Genomic DNA, 17,149 nt, shown 5'->3' on the forward strand with positions numbered 1-17,149 from the left:
GAACTTATATTTTCACTAAACGTTAACACCCCTAACGTCCTAAGCTAAAGTCTCTGCCCACTTCACATTTTCTCTCTGCAAGTAAAGCCAAGCCCAAATGAAGAAGAGAACTGCTTCAAACTCAAGATCCAAAGGCCCAAGACTTGAAGAGCTAACTAGAAGCTGAGAGAAGTAGTATATATAGGAGTAGCTTTAAATTGTGAAGGGAGTTCTGAAGGTTGGAAAAAGAGAACTACTCTTTGTATTTTACTTTCTCTGCAATTTCTAGTTCTATGATGTATTCTCCATCTTTGTTTTCATTTTCTAGAGCTATGAACAACTAAACCCCTTTCATTGGGTTAGGGAGCTCTGTTGTAATTTGATGGATCAATACTAATTTTCATTATTCTTCTTCTATCTTTTCTCTTGATTTTACTTGAAAGCTTTCAATCTTCATCCAATTGAGTAGTTATCTTGGAAAAGAAGCTATTCAAACTTGGATCTCTTTTGAACCTTGAAAGAGGAATGAAGAGATCAAGCTAGAAATGCTTTCTCATGCTGGACCAAATTGGGTTTGGATGGGTATGTGACTATAACCCTCTCAATACTTGATTTGGGAAATGCATGTGGTATAATCAGTGACCACACTTCATCTCTTCTCATGAGCAATTGACCAAGGAATTGGCTACTGATCAAGATTTGAGAGATTGAATTGCAAGACATTGTAATTCAATCACTTAAGATTGCCAAGGAGATCAATGAGTGCATTGATTGAGGATGAGATGAAAATGAACTTGATCCGGAGAATTGCAACATCTCCTAAGCCCAATGAACTCCCCATCTCTGATCTTACCCATTCTCTTTAATTTCTGCCATTTACTTTTATGAGCAAATCCCTCATTCCCATTTACAATTCTGCAATTTATTTTCAGTCATTTACTTCCAGTCCTTTAATTCTAGCATTTACTTTTCTGTTAGTTACATTCCCGCCATTTTATTTTCTGCAACTCTCAAACCAAATTCTGGATTCGCTCAACTAGAACATTCTTCTAATTAAAGTTGCTTGATCAATCAATCCCTGTGGGATTCGACCTCACTCTATTGTGAGTTTTTACTTGACGACAAATTCGGTACACTTGCCGAAGGGAGATTTGTTGAGAGACAAGTTTTCCGTGCATCAAGTTTATGGCGCCATTGCCGGGGATTGATTGTGCATCAACAATGATTAAATTGGAAGATCACTAGATTGAGCATTTTTATTTTGTGAATTTTATTTTCTGTTTGAGTGATTTACTTTCTGTTTTAGTTAAACTTCTTCCCTTCCCCCTCTACTCTTTTGTTTTTCTTTGTTATTTTCAATTCTGTTTGCTAACCCACTAACTGTTTGATATATTGCATCACCCACAACTAACAGTAATTCTGACACAAATACTTTCTGCACCTATCTTTTCTTGCTTGCACTTGATGGTTGTATGACAGGGAGAAGAAGCGGGGCTTCAACTTCCTTTGATTCTGAACCTGAGAGGACCTTCCTTAGATTAAGGAGGGAGGCAAGAGGAAAGAAAGTGGTTGGTGCTGAGGAAGAAGAGGAATTCTTTGAACCAAACATGGAAGACAACATGGAAAACCATCATGAAGAAGAGGATCACAAGCATGGGGGAGGAGGTAGAGCAAATCATGTTGGGGAGGATAGAAGAGTTTTAGGCTCTTACATCAATCCAAACCCAGGCAATTGTGGAAGTAGCATTCAAAAGCCAATAATCCATGCCAACAACTTTGAACTTAAACCACAGCTCATCACCCTTGTTCAGAACAACTGTTCGTTTGGAGGAGGTGTTCAAGAAGACCCTAATCAACATTTAACCACCTTCCTGAGAATATGTAACATAGTGAAGTCTAATGGTGTTCATCCTGACGCCTATAGATTGCTCCTATTTCCATTCTCACTTAGGGACAAAGCAGCCAAGTGGCTGGAATCTTTCCCAAGGGAAAGCTTGTCAACTTGGGAAGAAGTGGTAAACAAATTCTTAGCAAGATTTTACCCTCCTCAACGAATCAATAGGCTGAGAGCTGAGGTCCAAACTTTCAGGCAACAAGATGGTGAGACTCTATATGAAGCATGGGAGAGGTTTAAAGACCTAACAAGGAGGTGCCCACCAGATATGTTCAACGAATGGGTGCAGCTGCATATTTTCTATGAAGGACTCTCTTATGAGTCAAAGAAGGCCGTAGACCATTCATCCAGAGGATCTTTGAACAAGAATAAGACTATTGAGGAAGCCATAGATGTTATTGAAACAGTAGCAGAGAACGACTACTTCTATGCTTCCGAAAGAGGGAACACAAGAGGAGTAATGGAGCTAAACAATGTAGATGCTCTGTTGGCCCAAAACAAGCTCATTACCCAGCAGCTGGCTGACCTCACCAAGAAGATGGAGATGAACCAAGTAGCAGCAATCTCCACTTCATCAACAACCCAAGAAGGAGTGAATGAAGAAGCAAAGGGTAGTCAGGAGCAAGCCAACTACATTGGAAATTCACCAAGAAAAAATTATGATCCATACTCTAAGACCTATAACCTTGGATGGAGAAACCACCCAAAATTTGGGTGGGGAAGTGAGCAAGATCAAAACCAAGACCAGAGACGTTACAACTCCAACAACAATGCAGCTCACCAGCAATTCACACAGATGACATCTCAACACCCCCACAACAACACTTCTCCACATGCTTATCAAAACCAAAACAGCACATCTGCTCCGAATCACTCATCACTTGATAACAAGCTCTCTAAGATTGAAGCCTTACTTGAAGGAATATGCCAAGAGATTCAAGAAAATAAGGTGTTCAAAGAGGAGGTGCGAGCCAATATTAAGAACCAGGGAGAGACCATTAGGAAGCTAGAATTCCAGGTGGGATATTTAGCTGAGAAGATTCCCAAACCTACTCATAGCTTCCCAAGTGACACGGAGAAAAACCCCAAAGGAGAAGCAAAGAAAGTAAGATGGGAAGATTGCAAAATGGTCAGTACAAGTGATCAAGAGACTGAAGACAAGCAAGGCAAACTTTTCGAACAACCTGAAGACAACTCAATAAAGGAGGAGGATAAAGATCACCAAGAACCAGAAATCACACAACAAGAGCTGCTGAAGCTCTATGCACCCTTCCCTCAACTGCTCAATGGTGCTGTGGGAAAAAGAATATACTCAAGGTTCCTAGACTTGTTTCCATCTCTGTATGTGAACATACCATTCATCAAGGCAATTCAACAAATGCCTGCATTCATCAAGTATATGAAGGAACTTCTTCCCAAGAAAAGCTCACTCAAAGGAGGCCAGACTATAGTGATGAACAAGGAATGTAGTGCCCTTATTCAACCTGAGTTGCCTACAAAAAGAAGAGACCCAGGGAGTTTTCACATCCCTTGTGCCATAGGTGAAACTATGTTCGATAGAGCACTATGTGATTTGGGGACCAGCATCAACTTATTGCCCTTATCCCTGGTGAAGAGGCTGCAGATCAATGAGATAATGCCCACAGATGTAATCATCAGATTGGCTGACAAAACTCAAAAGCAAGCAATAGGAGTGGTGGAAAATGTGTTGCTAAAGGTTGGGAAATACTTTCTCCCAATAGACTTTGTCATCCTGGACATGGAAGAGAGTTACACTCACCCAATCATATTGGGAAGACCATTCCTAGCTACGGCCAGAGCACTTATCGATGTAGAGAACGGGGAGCTAATATTGAGAATCCATGATGAACGACTCAGCTTCAATGTTTTTAAACTCTCACAAGAAACAAAGCAAGAGGATAAGGAACTAAGCACAAATGATAATGAGACACTGAAGGAGGAGACAAGCACTGAAGCACAGCCAGTTCATTCTGAGATTTCCTTAATTGATAAACAAAGAAAACAGCAATTGCCACAGCTCAAGGAAAAATTGGAGGAACCTAAACCTCTAGAGGCAGGTAAAGATAGCATCACAACTCCTTTAGAAAAAGAGGTCACCAAGGGGAAGGCAACCTCAAAAGGAACAAAGAAGAAGGTACCAAGGAGGTGGAGGAACAAGAAGATCCCTACAGAAGACTTCTCTCCAGGGGATAGAGTGGTCTCAGCTTATTTCCCAGATATTCCCCCTAATCTCCCTACTGTACCATCTCAGTTACCTAAGGTCTTCACTATCAACAGAGTTCTTTCCCTGGAACATGTGGAGATCATTGATCCAACCAATGGATATAAGTCCACAGCAAGAGGGGAGGACTTTAAGCACTACCAACCACCCTGATGAGGGAAAAACGTCAAGCTAGTGACGCTAAAGAAGCGCTTCATGGGAGGCAACCCATGTTCTATATGTTTTTAAAATAATGAATAAATCAATGTTTATGAATTTCAACCCAAACTTGACAAACACTTGGTGAAATCTTTATCATGCAGTATATAGTGAAGAACAAGTTTGGTGTTCAAAGCAAACCAAGATGCGTGCTAGTCTTGGGAGCTTTGAACAAAACTTTTCATCACATTGCTTCAAACTAAGTTTGGTGTCACCCCATGGTGCCACCAAAATGCATAAGGAAACACAAGTAGTTAGTTAGTTGAAATTCATAAATAAACAAAATCTTTTTCTTCTCTTTATTATTCTAGCCGTAGAGTTGTTTTTATGATATTAATTTTCTTATTTTAAATCTTTATAGGAAAAGAAAAGAAGCATAAAAAGGGGATTGATTGGACAATTAAATGGGGGGAGATTCCGCCACTTAATGAAGAGCACTACACACATGTCTCAAGAGGGAACGCATGGGGAAACGTTGCCATGCAACATTGGAGAAGGAAGATCCTTGAAGACCGAACCAATCACTCTCATTAAGTGATGATCCTTGTCCTTCCTTCATACACAACCCCAACCGTCCATCAAGCAAAAATCCTTGCAATCCACACCTTCCATCCACTCATGATCTCCCTATATAAGTGAACCATAGTGCATGATCATTCCTCACACTCAAATTCCCACTCTCCACACTTCATACTTTCGGCTTGCTCAACCCCCTTCATCACACTCTGTCCTGGCCAACCTATTCCTCATCTATCCGTATCCTCCAACCTCCCCCTCAAAACAGCAACTCAATTCATGGCATCATCAAGCTCAAAGAGGCAAAAGAGGAAGGAACCCATGGAGAGTGTTCCTTTCGATGAGAAGAAATTCAAAACTGCCTTTCATGAACGTGAATTCGAACAGATAAGGGCCAGAAAGATATTGCCAGAGTTAATCTTCCAAATCAATGCAAATGAGTCACCACAAATTCTGGAGAAAATCGAACAGAGGGGGTGGCAATTGCTCACAAGTCCAGAGGGGAAGATCAATGGAAACCTCATCAAAGAATTTTATGCAAATGTAGTAAGAGAAGATAAAACCAAGGCCCCAACCTTCAAAAGTTACGTAAGAGGAAAGGAGGTGGACTTCAGCCCAAATGCCATAACAAGAGTTCTTCACCTGAAATCACCTCATTTTGATGAGGACAGTTATCAGGTAAGGATTAGTAGAAGCCCTGATAATGATGAGCTCTCAGAGATAGTAGCAGACATCTGTGTTATAGCAGCTGACTGGGAAAGGTACACAGATGGAAGACCTAAGTTCATCAAGAGGGGAGACCTGAGCCCTAAAGCCAAGGGGTGGTTTGAACTCGTAAGGAGGTCCATCCTACCAACTACAAATAATTCAGAGGTAAAAATCAATCGAGCTACTATGGTGCATTGCTTAATACAGGGTGGGGAAATCAATGTGAATGAGCTCATCGCCGAGGGGATTCAAGATTCGGCTAAGAAGGTTGATTCAGGTGCCAGGCTTTGGTACCCCAGCACCATTCTCCGCTTATGCAACGAGGCCAAGGTAGTATTTGAGGACAGTAATCCAGACTGGGTGAACCCAGGGAGGCCAGTTACACTCGAGCGATTGGTTTATACTACACCTGCTTTACAACAAAGAAGACCACAAATAGGAAAACCAAAAGCAAAAGAAAGAGTTCACCAAGAGAAACCTCATCAGGAAGAATATCAACAAGGAGAGTATTCTGATCCAGCCAACTTGAACATGAGTCACCTTCTAAGAGCCATTGAGGATTTGGGGATGAGACATATGGAAGGACAAGAGAAAATACTGAACCTTCAAACCAACTGGCTGAGCCAACAGGAAGCATGGCAAAAACAACAAATGGAGCAGCAGCAGGAACACTACTCCCAGCTCACTCAAGCCATCAACCAAGTGAATGAGAGGCAAGAGCTTCAAGAGAAGCACTTGCAAGAACTCAACCAGTGGCAGATAGCCCAAATGAAAACTTTCAATCAGTTCAGTGTACTCAATGAAGGAAGGCAACTACATAGGGAGGAGTTCTATGTAAACACTCAAGCCAAGTTGAACTACATGACTAGTAATATGCATCAACTACACTATACCATCCCTATATATGATGAGGTCCAAAAAGATTTTGTAGAACAAGAAGAGAGGAAGGTGAAACAGCAAAAGGAGACACTCAAGAAGAAGATGGAAGATGGTGGTTTCTGGAAGAAGCTGCTTGGAAAAGGCAAAGGAAGTGGAAGTACAAGCACTCAAGAGAGACACAATGAGGACAAGTAAGGATGGGAACATGGGCATCCACATGAATGACAGGTGGTGGAGTTATTTTTGGTCCATGTTTTCTATGCTTTAAATAAGGAAGATCTTGTATGAAATAGAACTTGCTTCCATGTTATGTTTAAACCTTTTTAAATTCTGTCTTTTAAGTTCTGAATAGGTCTATGTGTGCTAGTCTTTATGTCACTGCATCCTCCTTAACTTACTTGTATGCTTGTCCCTTTTAATCAAATGAAGAGAGAATGTTTATGTTTCAAAAGACCAGAGTGGAGTTCACATTATGGAGTACATTCATGAGTTTGTGGTATGATCATAAGTTAGCTAAGTTGGTTCAACCATAAGGTGGGATGACAACTATCTGGCCTGAATACTTTTCTTTGAATATACTCATGAGACTAAGTATATGACAAGATCCTAATAAGAGAAAGAGAAAAGAATAATGAAAGTGGAAAAACAAAAGAAAAAGAGTAAGCAATAAGGCTAGGCACCAATGGTTTTGATCTTAAGATATGTGTTTGTGGTGTTCCTGTGTGAGGGATCTACTTGGATGAATAAGCTCTTAGGGGTGCTTTATCACCTGGTAACTTGGGTTAACTAACCCGGGATTATCAGCTGAAAGTCCATCATCAAGAGTAACCCTCACCACAGAGCATTTAGTAACCCAAAGAGGTGCTGGACACCAAGGTCTCAAGAAGGAAAATAAATGAACTATATGCCTGTGGTGTGTATGTATGGGGGAGAGACTTGAGGGAGTAAGTCCTTAGGGGTGCTTCAACACCTAGCACCTTGAACCAACTGGTTCGGGAGTGTTGGCTGAAAGCTTATCTTAAAAAGTTGCCCCCTTACAGAGCACTTAGCCTAAGAACACCAATAAGCTCTGAAATGACAATAAAGGGATCAATGAATAAAAGTCTCATGGGATATAAGCAAAGTGAGTGTTTTAAGACATGATAAAGGTCTGAAAGCCAGGAATGAACCTAAGATGCTATGCATGAAACCACCATAAAATCAGTGATATGACTTCCACAAGAATGACTCATTGTTCTTGGCATTCCATTCATCATTCTCTTGTTCCAGTACTTGCTTAGGGACAAGCAAGCTTTAAGTTTGGTGTTGTGATGCCAGGGCATCTTGGCCAGTTTCACTGACCTTTTCTTTACTGTTTTTAGGTTAGTTTCATGCATTTCCTTAGGAAATAAGCTAGTTTTGGGTAGATATTCACTTACACCTTGATTCAAGCATACATTATGCATTTTACATTATTTCATGAGGATTTTGCATGAGTTTAGTGACAAATTGTATGTTGCATTACCCATGACTTGGACTAGAACTTTGATGCACTCTATTGCTTGATTTCAGGACCAAAGGAAGCAAGGAATGAGAGGTAACTTGCAAAGTTAATGAGAAAAGTGATTGCCAATAACGCTCTCAAAGCCATCATTGACCACGTTAAGAGTCACGTTAACTAAGTTAACGTGAACTCTAACGTGGAGAAGGGAAGTTGAGCCAACGTTAGTGACACTTAACATTGTCACTAACGTTGGCAAATACTCATAAGTGGCCACATTAGAGTCCACGTTAACTTAGTTAACGTGGCCTCTAACGTTAGAAAGGGGGAGAAGCGCCAACGTTAGTGACATTCAACATTGTCACTAACGTTGGCCTAAGGAGAAATATACCACGTTAACTCCCACGTTAACTTAGTTAACGTGGGAGCTAACATAAGAAGCAAGCATGGTCGACAACGTTAGTGACACCCAACATTGTCACTAACGTTGGAAGCAACCACACAACCCCCCAAGGAGCCACGTTAACTTCCACGTTAACCTAGTTAACGTGGAAGCTAACGTTGATGAGTGAAAGAATGGCCAACGTTAGTGACACTCAACACTGTCACTAACGTTGGGGATGGCTAAGCATGGCCACGTTAGAAGCCACGTTAACCTAGTTAACGTGGACTCTAACGTGAGGCATAGGGGCACCTTGGAACGTTAGTGACAATGTTGAGTGTCACTAACGTTCTCGAAGGATGACAAGCCCACGTTAAAGAGCTACGTTAACTAAGTTAACGTGGGCTCTAATGTGGGAACAAAGGGGGCTTTTCAAAGTTATTGGAAATGTTAAGTCTCAATAACGTGTGCGAAGGACTTAGAGGCAATGTTAGTGGCAACGTTTATGCCACTAACGTTGAAGTTAACGAGGCTTTTACTTAGTAACGATAGTGAGAAAGTTGATTGTCACTAACGTTCTCGAACTTATATTTTCACTAAACGTTAACACCCTTAACGTCCTAAGCTAAAGTCTCTGCCCACTTCACATTTTCTCTCTGCAAGTAAAGCCAAGCCCAAATGAAGAAGAGAACTGCTTCAAACTCAAGATCCAAAAGCCCAAGTCTTAAAGAGCTAACTAGAAGCTGAGAGAAGTAGTATATATAGGAGTAGCTTTGAATTGTGAAGGGAGTTCTGAAGGTTGGAAAAAGAGAACTACTCTCTGTATTTTACTTTCTCTGCAATTTTTAGTTCTATGATGTATTCTCCATCTTTGTTTTCATTTTCTAGAGCTATGAACAACTAAACCCCTTTCATTAGGTTAGGGAGCTCTGTTGTAATTTAATGGATCAATACTAATTTTCATTATTCTTCTTCTATCTTTTCTCTTGATTTTACTTGAAAGCTTTCGATCTTCATCCAATTGAGTAGTTATCTTGGAAAAGAAGCTATTCAAACTTGGATCTCTTTTGAACCTTGAAAGAGGAATGAAGAGATCAAGCTAGAAATGCTTTCTCATGCTGGACCAAATTGGGTTTGGATGGGTATGTGACTATAACCCTCTCAATACTTGATTTGGGAAATGCATGTGGTATAATCAGTGACCACACTTCATCTCTTCTCATGAGCAATTGACCAAGGAATTGGCTATTGATCAAGATTTGAGAGATTGAATTGCAAGACATTGTAATTCAATCACTTAAGATTGCCAAGGAGATCAATGAGTGCATTGATTGAGGAAGAGATGAAAATGAACTTGATCCGGAGAATTGCAACATCTCCTAAGCCCAATGAACTCCCCATCTCTGATCTTACCCATTCTCTTTAATTTCTGCCATTTACTTTTATGAGCAAATCCCCCATTCCCATTTACAATTCTGCAATTTATTTTCAGTCATTTACTTCCAGTCCTTTAATTCTAGCATTTACTTTTCTGTTAGTTACATTCCTGCCATTTTATTTTCTGCAACTCTCAACCCAAATTCTGGATTCGCTCAACTAGAACATTCTTCTAATTAAAGTTGCTTGATCAATCAATCCCTGTGGGATTCGACCTCACTCTATTGTGAGTTTTTACTTGACGACAAATTCGGTACACTTGCCGAAGGGAGATTTGTTGAGAGACAAGTTTTTCGTGCATCACAAGTGTCAAGCTAATGACATTAAAGAAGCGCTTGTTGGGAGGCCACCCAACCATAAGTATTCTATAGTATTTTCTTCTTTTCTATTTTCTTTGTTATTTTAGTTTGATTTCATATTATTTTATTTTCTATTGCTTTTCATAGTTTTCTTAGTTTTTCTAATATTTGTGATCGTATGTAGCCATTAGAACAGAACCAAGAACGTGTAGAAGAGAAACAGAAGACCCTAGAGGGTGCCCCTTACTGCCGTTTAACACCAGAAGGGAGAAGAGAGAATGGGCGTTCAACACCTATAAGGGAAGCAGTCCTGGCGCTTAAACGACAACAGGGGACCAAGTTTTCTTTGCTTGGGGACAAGAAAACCTTTTAAGTTTGGTGTTGCAGAGCGAGCTCTAGATTTATATTATCATCAATGGCACCAAAGGGAGGTGAATCATCTTCACAGAAAAGCACAACCTGAGCAGCCACCATCACTGAGGTGGTTGAGTTTCATTTTCCCTTTCTTTCTGTTTCTCAGTATTTCATTCTATTTCCTATTTTCCACTCTAGGCTTTGCCTGATCACTCTTAGGATTTTGCTTTCGTAGTTTATTTTTGAAATTTTTATGGTTAGAAGATGTCTCATGTATTGCCCACAAAGCTTAAAAGAAATTTTTTTAAAGAAGTAGTAAGATGCACAAGGTCTCGAGTTATATCATAAGTATTCCAATTACTTTGATGTGATGGCCTTACCTTTATTTTTTGAATGTATGAATTAACCAGTGTTCTGAAAACCAAACCGGACCAGCCGGTTCAACTGGATTAACTGGGAACCGGTCATTTGGTCGGTTCGGTTGGAGTGTAAAACCGTTCGCAAAAAATCGGACAAAGAACCGGCCGAACCGACGGTTAACCGGTGAACCGCCAGAACCGGCCGGGTTTTTTCAGGGTTACCGGTTTTTTTATATATATATAAAAAAAACCTAACCCACCAGATACCCAACCCAGCCCACCCCTACCCTTACCCCCACCCCTACCCCCACCCCTACCCCTTCTCTCCCTCTCTGAGAAACCCTAAACCCAGCCGCGATCCCTCTTCCACCGCCGCACTCTTCTCACCCCACCCCACCCTTCCCCTCCCCTTTCTCTCCGTCTCTGAAAAACCATAAACCCAGCCACCATCACTATCTCACCGTCGCACTCTTCTCATCGTTCTTCTCCCCGTCGCCGTCAGTCGGTCGTCGTCTGTTCGGATCGTTACTCTTCTTGTCGCCGTCGGCCGCTCGTCGTCTCTTCGGAGATCTCTCTCTGTTGCTCTCTTCAAGGTCAACCCCTATTACCGTCACTTTCACTTCTCCTCGACGTTGAGTCTGAGCTGTTGGCATCGCCATCGCGAAGGACTGCTCCATCGTCGTCACTGCTCGATTTTTTGGTGTCCGTCTCTCTCTATGAGTTTTCTCTCTGTCTGAGGGTCAGAGCTCAACGTCCTTTCTCACTGCATTGTTTATTATTGATGCTGAAATGTTTTTATTCTGAGTTATGGTATGATTTTTATTCTTAGTTGATTCTGCTGATTTGTCTGCTTTGTTGATTCTGGTTGCTGGATTTGAGTTATTGATGGTGTTTTGTTGATTATGGGTTGCTGGATTTGAGGGGAAATATTGTTTATATTGGAATCTGATTTTCTATTCATGATTTTTTCCTGAGGTTATTGTTTGTTGAGGAACCCGCGCTTCTCGATGGAACTTGGGTGTTGTTGTAAGTATGAGCTAAATTTTATTCAACTATGCTTTTTTTCCTGAAACTGAATTGTTGCACCACTCACTTATTAATATTGTGTCAATTGATCAGATCTTTGAGGCTGATGGATCAAGCAGCCATGTGGGACTCACTTATTTGAGGAATTCTGCATCCATCATGTGAGATTACCCCCACTTCTTTCCTAATTAGCTACCCACATGCAGAACATCAAATATTTATGGCCTCTAGTGACATCACAAGGAATGCACATTCCATATGATTATACAAAAGTCAGAATTTGACCTGGGTGCAAATTGGAACATCAATCATTGGTCTAATTCTAATAATAGCTGACCTTGTTCTCTCTAACCCTTTCTTGATCCTCTTCACATTATTCAACATGTTTGTTAATGCATATTTAGTTATGAATAGTTGCAGCTCAAGTGAACTATGCTTCTTATTGAGTAATAAAACTTTGATTTTGATTTTGATTGATATGATTGTTGAATGTTGTGTAAATGGAAGCAATTTGGGTCATGCCTTGGAGAAATGGTTGTTTTTTGTTATGAATTTTGGATATTTTATGAAGTAAAATTGTGAAATTTCAAATTTTATTAATTTAAAAATTATTGAATTTATATATTCAAAATTATATATAAGTTTTTTAATAATTTTATTTAATATTTAATTAAACCGGTTGAACTCCGGTCGAACCCCGGTTGAACCAGTAAACCATTGAACCAGTGACCTCACTGGTTTATTGACCGGTCCGATTCTCGCAACCTTGGAATTAACTATGCATAATTGATATTAGGGTTGAGCATATTGGCTCTTAAAGAACAATGAATTTAGATAAGTATTATTGATTCTTGAAATATAAAAAAATATTGATTCTGGAAGCAAAAGAAACAGAAAAAAAAAAGAAAGCAAAAAAGAAAAATAAAAAACAAGGGTCCAAGGCTTTGAGCATCAATGGTTAGGAGGGTCAAAATTGGCCTAAAAAGCTCAAATGAGTTGCTATCCCTAACTATATGCTTGTGGTGTGAAGGTGTCAAGAAAATCTTGAGGCTGAGCATTTAAAGTCATTATCCAAAGCTATAAAGAGTACGCTTAAGAACTCTGAGCACCATTGTCTGAGAATTTAAGCAAAGCTAAATTCGAATCCAAAAAGTTCCCCCATTTAAGTGCTTGTGGCGTTTATGTATCAGGTGGTAATATGTGAAAACAAAATGCTTAGAGTCACGGCTAGGCTCAAAGGTGCAAAGTACCAAAAAGAAGTTGTGTTCAAGAATTATGAAAAACTAAAAGAAGAGAATCAATAATATCATCCGGATTCTAGTTCCAAAGGGTACCAATATTTTTAAGCTTCAAAGGAAAGTAAGATGCCAAGGCTATTCAGAAATAAAGAGTTAATAGTCCCATTCCATAATTAGAACTGAGCTTCATTGACAACTCTAAAACCTGATATATTTTTCTCTTCCAATTAGTACTATCTTGTTTTTGGTTGCTTGAGGACAAGCAACAATTTAAGTTTGGTGTTGTGATGCATGAGCATTTTATACCCTTTTTCAGAGCATTTTCTAGCTATTTTTAGTTATATTTTATTAATTTTTACTATGTTTTAGTGCAAAAATTTATCTTTGGATGCTACTTTGAGTTTTTGTGTTATTTCTATGATTTCAGGAGATTTTTGGGCGAATTTGGCAGAATCTTTTCAGAGATGAAGAAAGCTAACTTCTAGAACTTTCTAGCAATATATGATAGTTTATACTTCTCTTCTAGAATCACTGTCAAAACAGGCATTAAACGTCCACAACTGGCGTTTAACGCCCAAGAAGGACTGACCTCCCAAGTTGAATGCCCAAAACTGGCGTTCAATGCCAACCAGAGAGCAGAAACCAGCAAATTCACCCCCCTCTCCAATTTCAATGCCTAGAATCCAAGTTGAATGCCAGGCATCAGCCCAAACACTCACCAGGTGGGCACCAAAGTGAATTTTAGCACTCCTTAGCTTATCTTATCTTATCCTTGTAACTTTTAAATTTAAATTAACATCTTGTAGGTTTAGTCTTAGAGGTTTTTACTATAAATAAAGGACTTCCTTTCTCCTGAGGATCACATTACTTTACACCTTCTTCTCTATTTTCTCTGTAAATTATGGGCAACTAAACCTCTTGGTTAAGGTTAGGAGCTCTGCTTATTCCTATGGATTAATATTATTACTTTTTTATTTTAATATATGTTTGATTCCTTTCTATGATGTATTTTTGTTCTTCATCTAAATGAATCAGGGGTAGAACGGAAGTATGACCCCTTTTTCTACATGAGTTCCTGTGATACTCTAAGCAAGGTCGCTTGAGCTACAACTTGAGAATACATCTCCTAAGTTACAATTACCTGGACTAATTGGGATATGTGACATAAAATCCTGTTAGCTTTGGTTAATTAAGGTTTTTGTTGTATAAACTAGAATACTACGCTTCATTCTCCGATCCGAAAGATCTGACCTTGTCTGTGGCACTTTAAGTAGGATCAGGGGAGAGTGAATTGCACTAAGCTTTACCCTCGTTCGAGTTGAATGACCACTGACCTTGGCTTTTGATGAGAATCAGAGGAGATTAAATTGCCAAGGAATTGGTGTTTAATCACTTACAGTTTGCCATAGAATTTTAAGTTCGGTGTTGTGATGAGTGGATATTTTATACACTTTTTGGTATCATTTTCATATAGTTTTTAGTATATTTTGTTTAATTTTTTTTAAGTTTTTATAGGTTTTATTGTTAAATTCAGATTTTTGGATTCTACTATAAGTTTTTGTGTTTTTGTACAATTTCAGGTATTTTTTGACTGAAATTGAGGAGAAATGGATTATTTATTTTTGTTATGAGTCCTAATTATTAGCTATTCTCCATTACGGGGTGGCGATCAATGTGTAGAAGAAAGAGTATATTGATAAACAGGGCTATGAGACTTGAAGATAGAGTGGAGGAGGGTATGAATAATGCTGGCTTTTGGCAAGATCAACAGGCACCAAACAAGGATGGTGGAAACACTAGCAGCCAAGTATATGAAAGGAGAAAGAAGAGGCATGACAAATGAAAGGTGGACTTGCTCCTTGTTCAAAGAAAAAAGCATGCATTCTATCTGTTCTAAGTTGTCTTTGCATTTCTAAATAGTCCTCTTTAATTATAAGTCTTTGCATTGTGTTTGTTTCTTTTAAAATAAATAGGCTAGTTTATGTGTGTACTTGTATGTTATTTTCACTTGACAAAAAGCATGTGTTGTCCCCTGCATCTTTAAATTCAATAAAAGAACAGTTTGAATGTGAAGCAAGATAATCTCTGTTAGTTAGAAGTAGAATAAAAGTAAGTGGTGGTATGTGTGTGATTGTATAATAGCTCACTTTTAGTGAATAAAGAGCTAGGATATCTCCTTCTAAGTAAAGAGTGGCCTACTGTCTATGAATCTCAATTGAATTAAATTCCTTGGTTAGAAAGAAAAACAAAAAGAAGGAAAGAACAAAGAGAGCCAAAAAGTGGCAAAACAAAAGAAAAACAAAAAGAAACAAAGCTGGACACCAATAGCTTAAACCTTAAAATATATGCCTGTGATGTCTTTGTACTAGGATCTGCTTGGATTAGTAAGCTCTTAGGAGTGCCTCAACACTTGGTGACTTGGGTTAACTAATCCGGGATCATCAGCTGAAAGTCCACTATCAAGAGCAACCTAACTACAAGGCATTTAGTAGCCCAAAGAGGTGCTGGGCATCAATGTTTTAAGAAGGAATGTGAGCCAAGTGTCTATGGTGAATAATGTGTCAAGTATAAAGAAAAGAAAATGAACTTGCTACACATGACACTCAAATAAAGCTTTTGAATAAAGTAATAGCCAAGGATAAAGGAATAATGAGAGGTCATAGCAGTATGTCACTTGAAGCTTGAAGGAGACTTTCTAGGCCTAGGAGTCAATAAGAAGTGAGTATTTGCATATCCACATAAAACCCCATGAACTATCAATAATACTCTGCTAGCATGAACTTCCTCTTCCATTTCATTCTTTCTTCTTAATAATTCATTTCTTGCTTGGGGACAAGCAAGCTTTAAGTTTGGTGTTGTGATGACAAGTCATCCTAGCCTATTTTAGCTAGTCTTTTTCTTTAGTTTTCATTAGAATTATGTACTTTCTTGAGCTACAAGCAAGCTAATTGAGTAGATTTTCATGTTTCCCTTGATTGAACCAACCATATATGAATTTATGCCATTTCATGAGGTTTTATGCTATATTTGTTGCATATTATGAAAGAATAAATATCTCATGATTTTGAGCATAGCTTTGATAAGTTTGGTTGATTAATGATAGGTGAAGAAAGCTTGGAGAAAGGTTGAAGCAAAGAGGAATGGCTAGAAGTGAAGAGAGGACAATGGAATAAGTGAAATTGAACCAGGAGGCATGAAGTTAGCCCCAACGTTAGCCCCCTAACTTGGAGGCTAACGTTAGGCATGAAGATTACTCCCTGGGCTCCCCACGTTTGAGCCAACGTTAGCCCCCTAACTTGGAGGCTAACGTTGGCAAGAGAAACTTCTTCCCTGGGCACCAACGTTTGCGCCAACGTTAGACCCCTAACTTGGGGGCTAACGTTGGCACATGAACATTCAAGGAAGAGGCAAAAGTTAGCCCCAACGTTAGCCCCCTAACTTGGAGGCTAACGTTGGAACTTGAGAGTTTCTCCCCTGGGCACCAACGTTTGCGCCAACGTTAGCCCCCTAACTTGGAGGCTAACGTTGGCACATAAATTACAAAGGGGGAAGGACCAACGTTTGCGCCAACGTTAGCCCCCTAACTTGGAGGCTAACGTTGGCGCCACTAGCATATAAGCAAGGCCAACGTTAGGGTCAAAGTTAGACCCCTAACGTTGGCACCAACGTGCATACCAGTAAATTTTGCTTGCTGCTATGAAAAGTTGGAGCCAAAGTTAGACCCCTAACTTTGGCTCAAACTTTAGGTCCAACTTTGGCTAACCTCAAACCCGGTTCAATTGGTTCACTTTGGTTCTTCTTCAAACTTCAAGAGCAATCAACCAAGGCCTCTTTCAACCCAATTCCACCAAGAACAAAGGCCCAACTCAAGGCTTGAAGATCATTTTTGGAAAGTGTATAAATAGGATAGAATTCAAGTTATTAGGAGAGCTTTCCTTTTAAAATTTTCATAATAGTTTTCGGAGAGCTTTTGAACTTGAGTGAACTTTAATTTCTTTGTTTCCATTGCTTTTAATTTCATTTTTACTTTTGTCTTGGATCTTGGATTGGAGAATTAAAGAAATTCTGTTTCAATTTCAATCTTGGATCTCTCTGTTTCTTTACTGTTAATTGAATTGGCATTTCCGTTTCTGTTACTTGATCTTCATCTCTTTTCTT

At 39.3% G+C, this 17,149-nt stretch overlaps 1 non-coding gene across 1 annotated transcript; it reads right to left on the reverse strand.

Annotated features, from left to right (window-relative positions):
• Positions 1-2,039: 2,039 nt before the first annotated feature.
• LOC148564749 (small nucleolar RNA R71) lies at positions 2,040-2,146 on the reverse strand. The gene has a single exon (XR_015884893.1). It is a non-coding gene; the product is annotated as a small nucleolar RNA R71 (small nucleolar RNA).
• Between the last annotated feature and the right edge of the window lie 15,003 nt (positions 2,147-17,149).

This window comes from Arachis ipaensis, chromosome B5 (genome assembly GCF_059453495.1).
Source record: "Arachis ipaensis isolate K30076 ecotype BB chromosome B5, ASM5945349v1, whole genome shotgun sequence".
In the NCBI taxonomy this organism is placed as follows: Eukaryota; Viridiplantae; Streptophyta; class Magnoliopsida; order Fabales; family Fabaceae; genus Arachis; species Arachis ipaensis.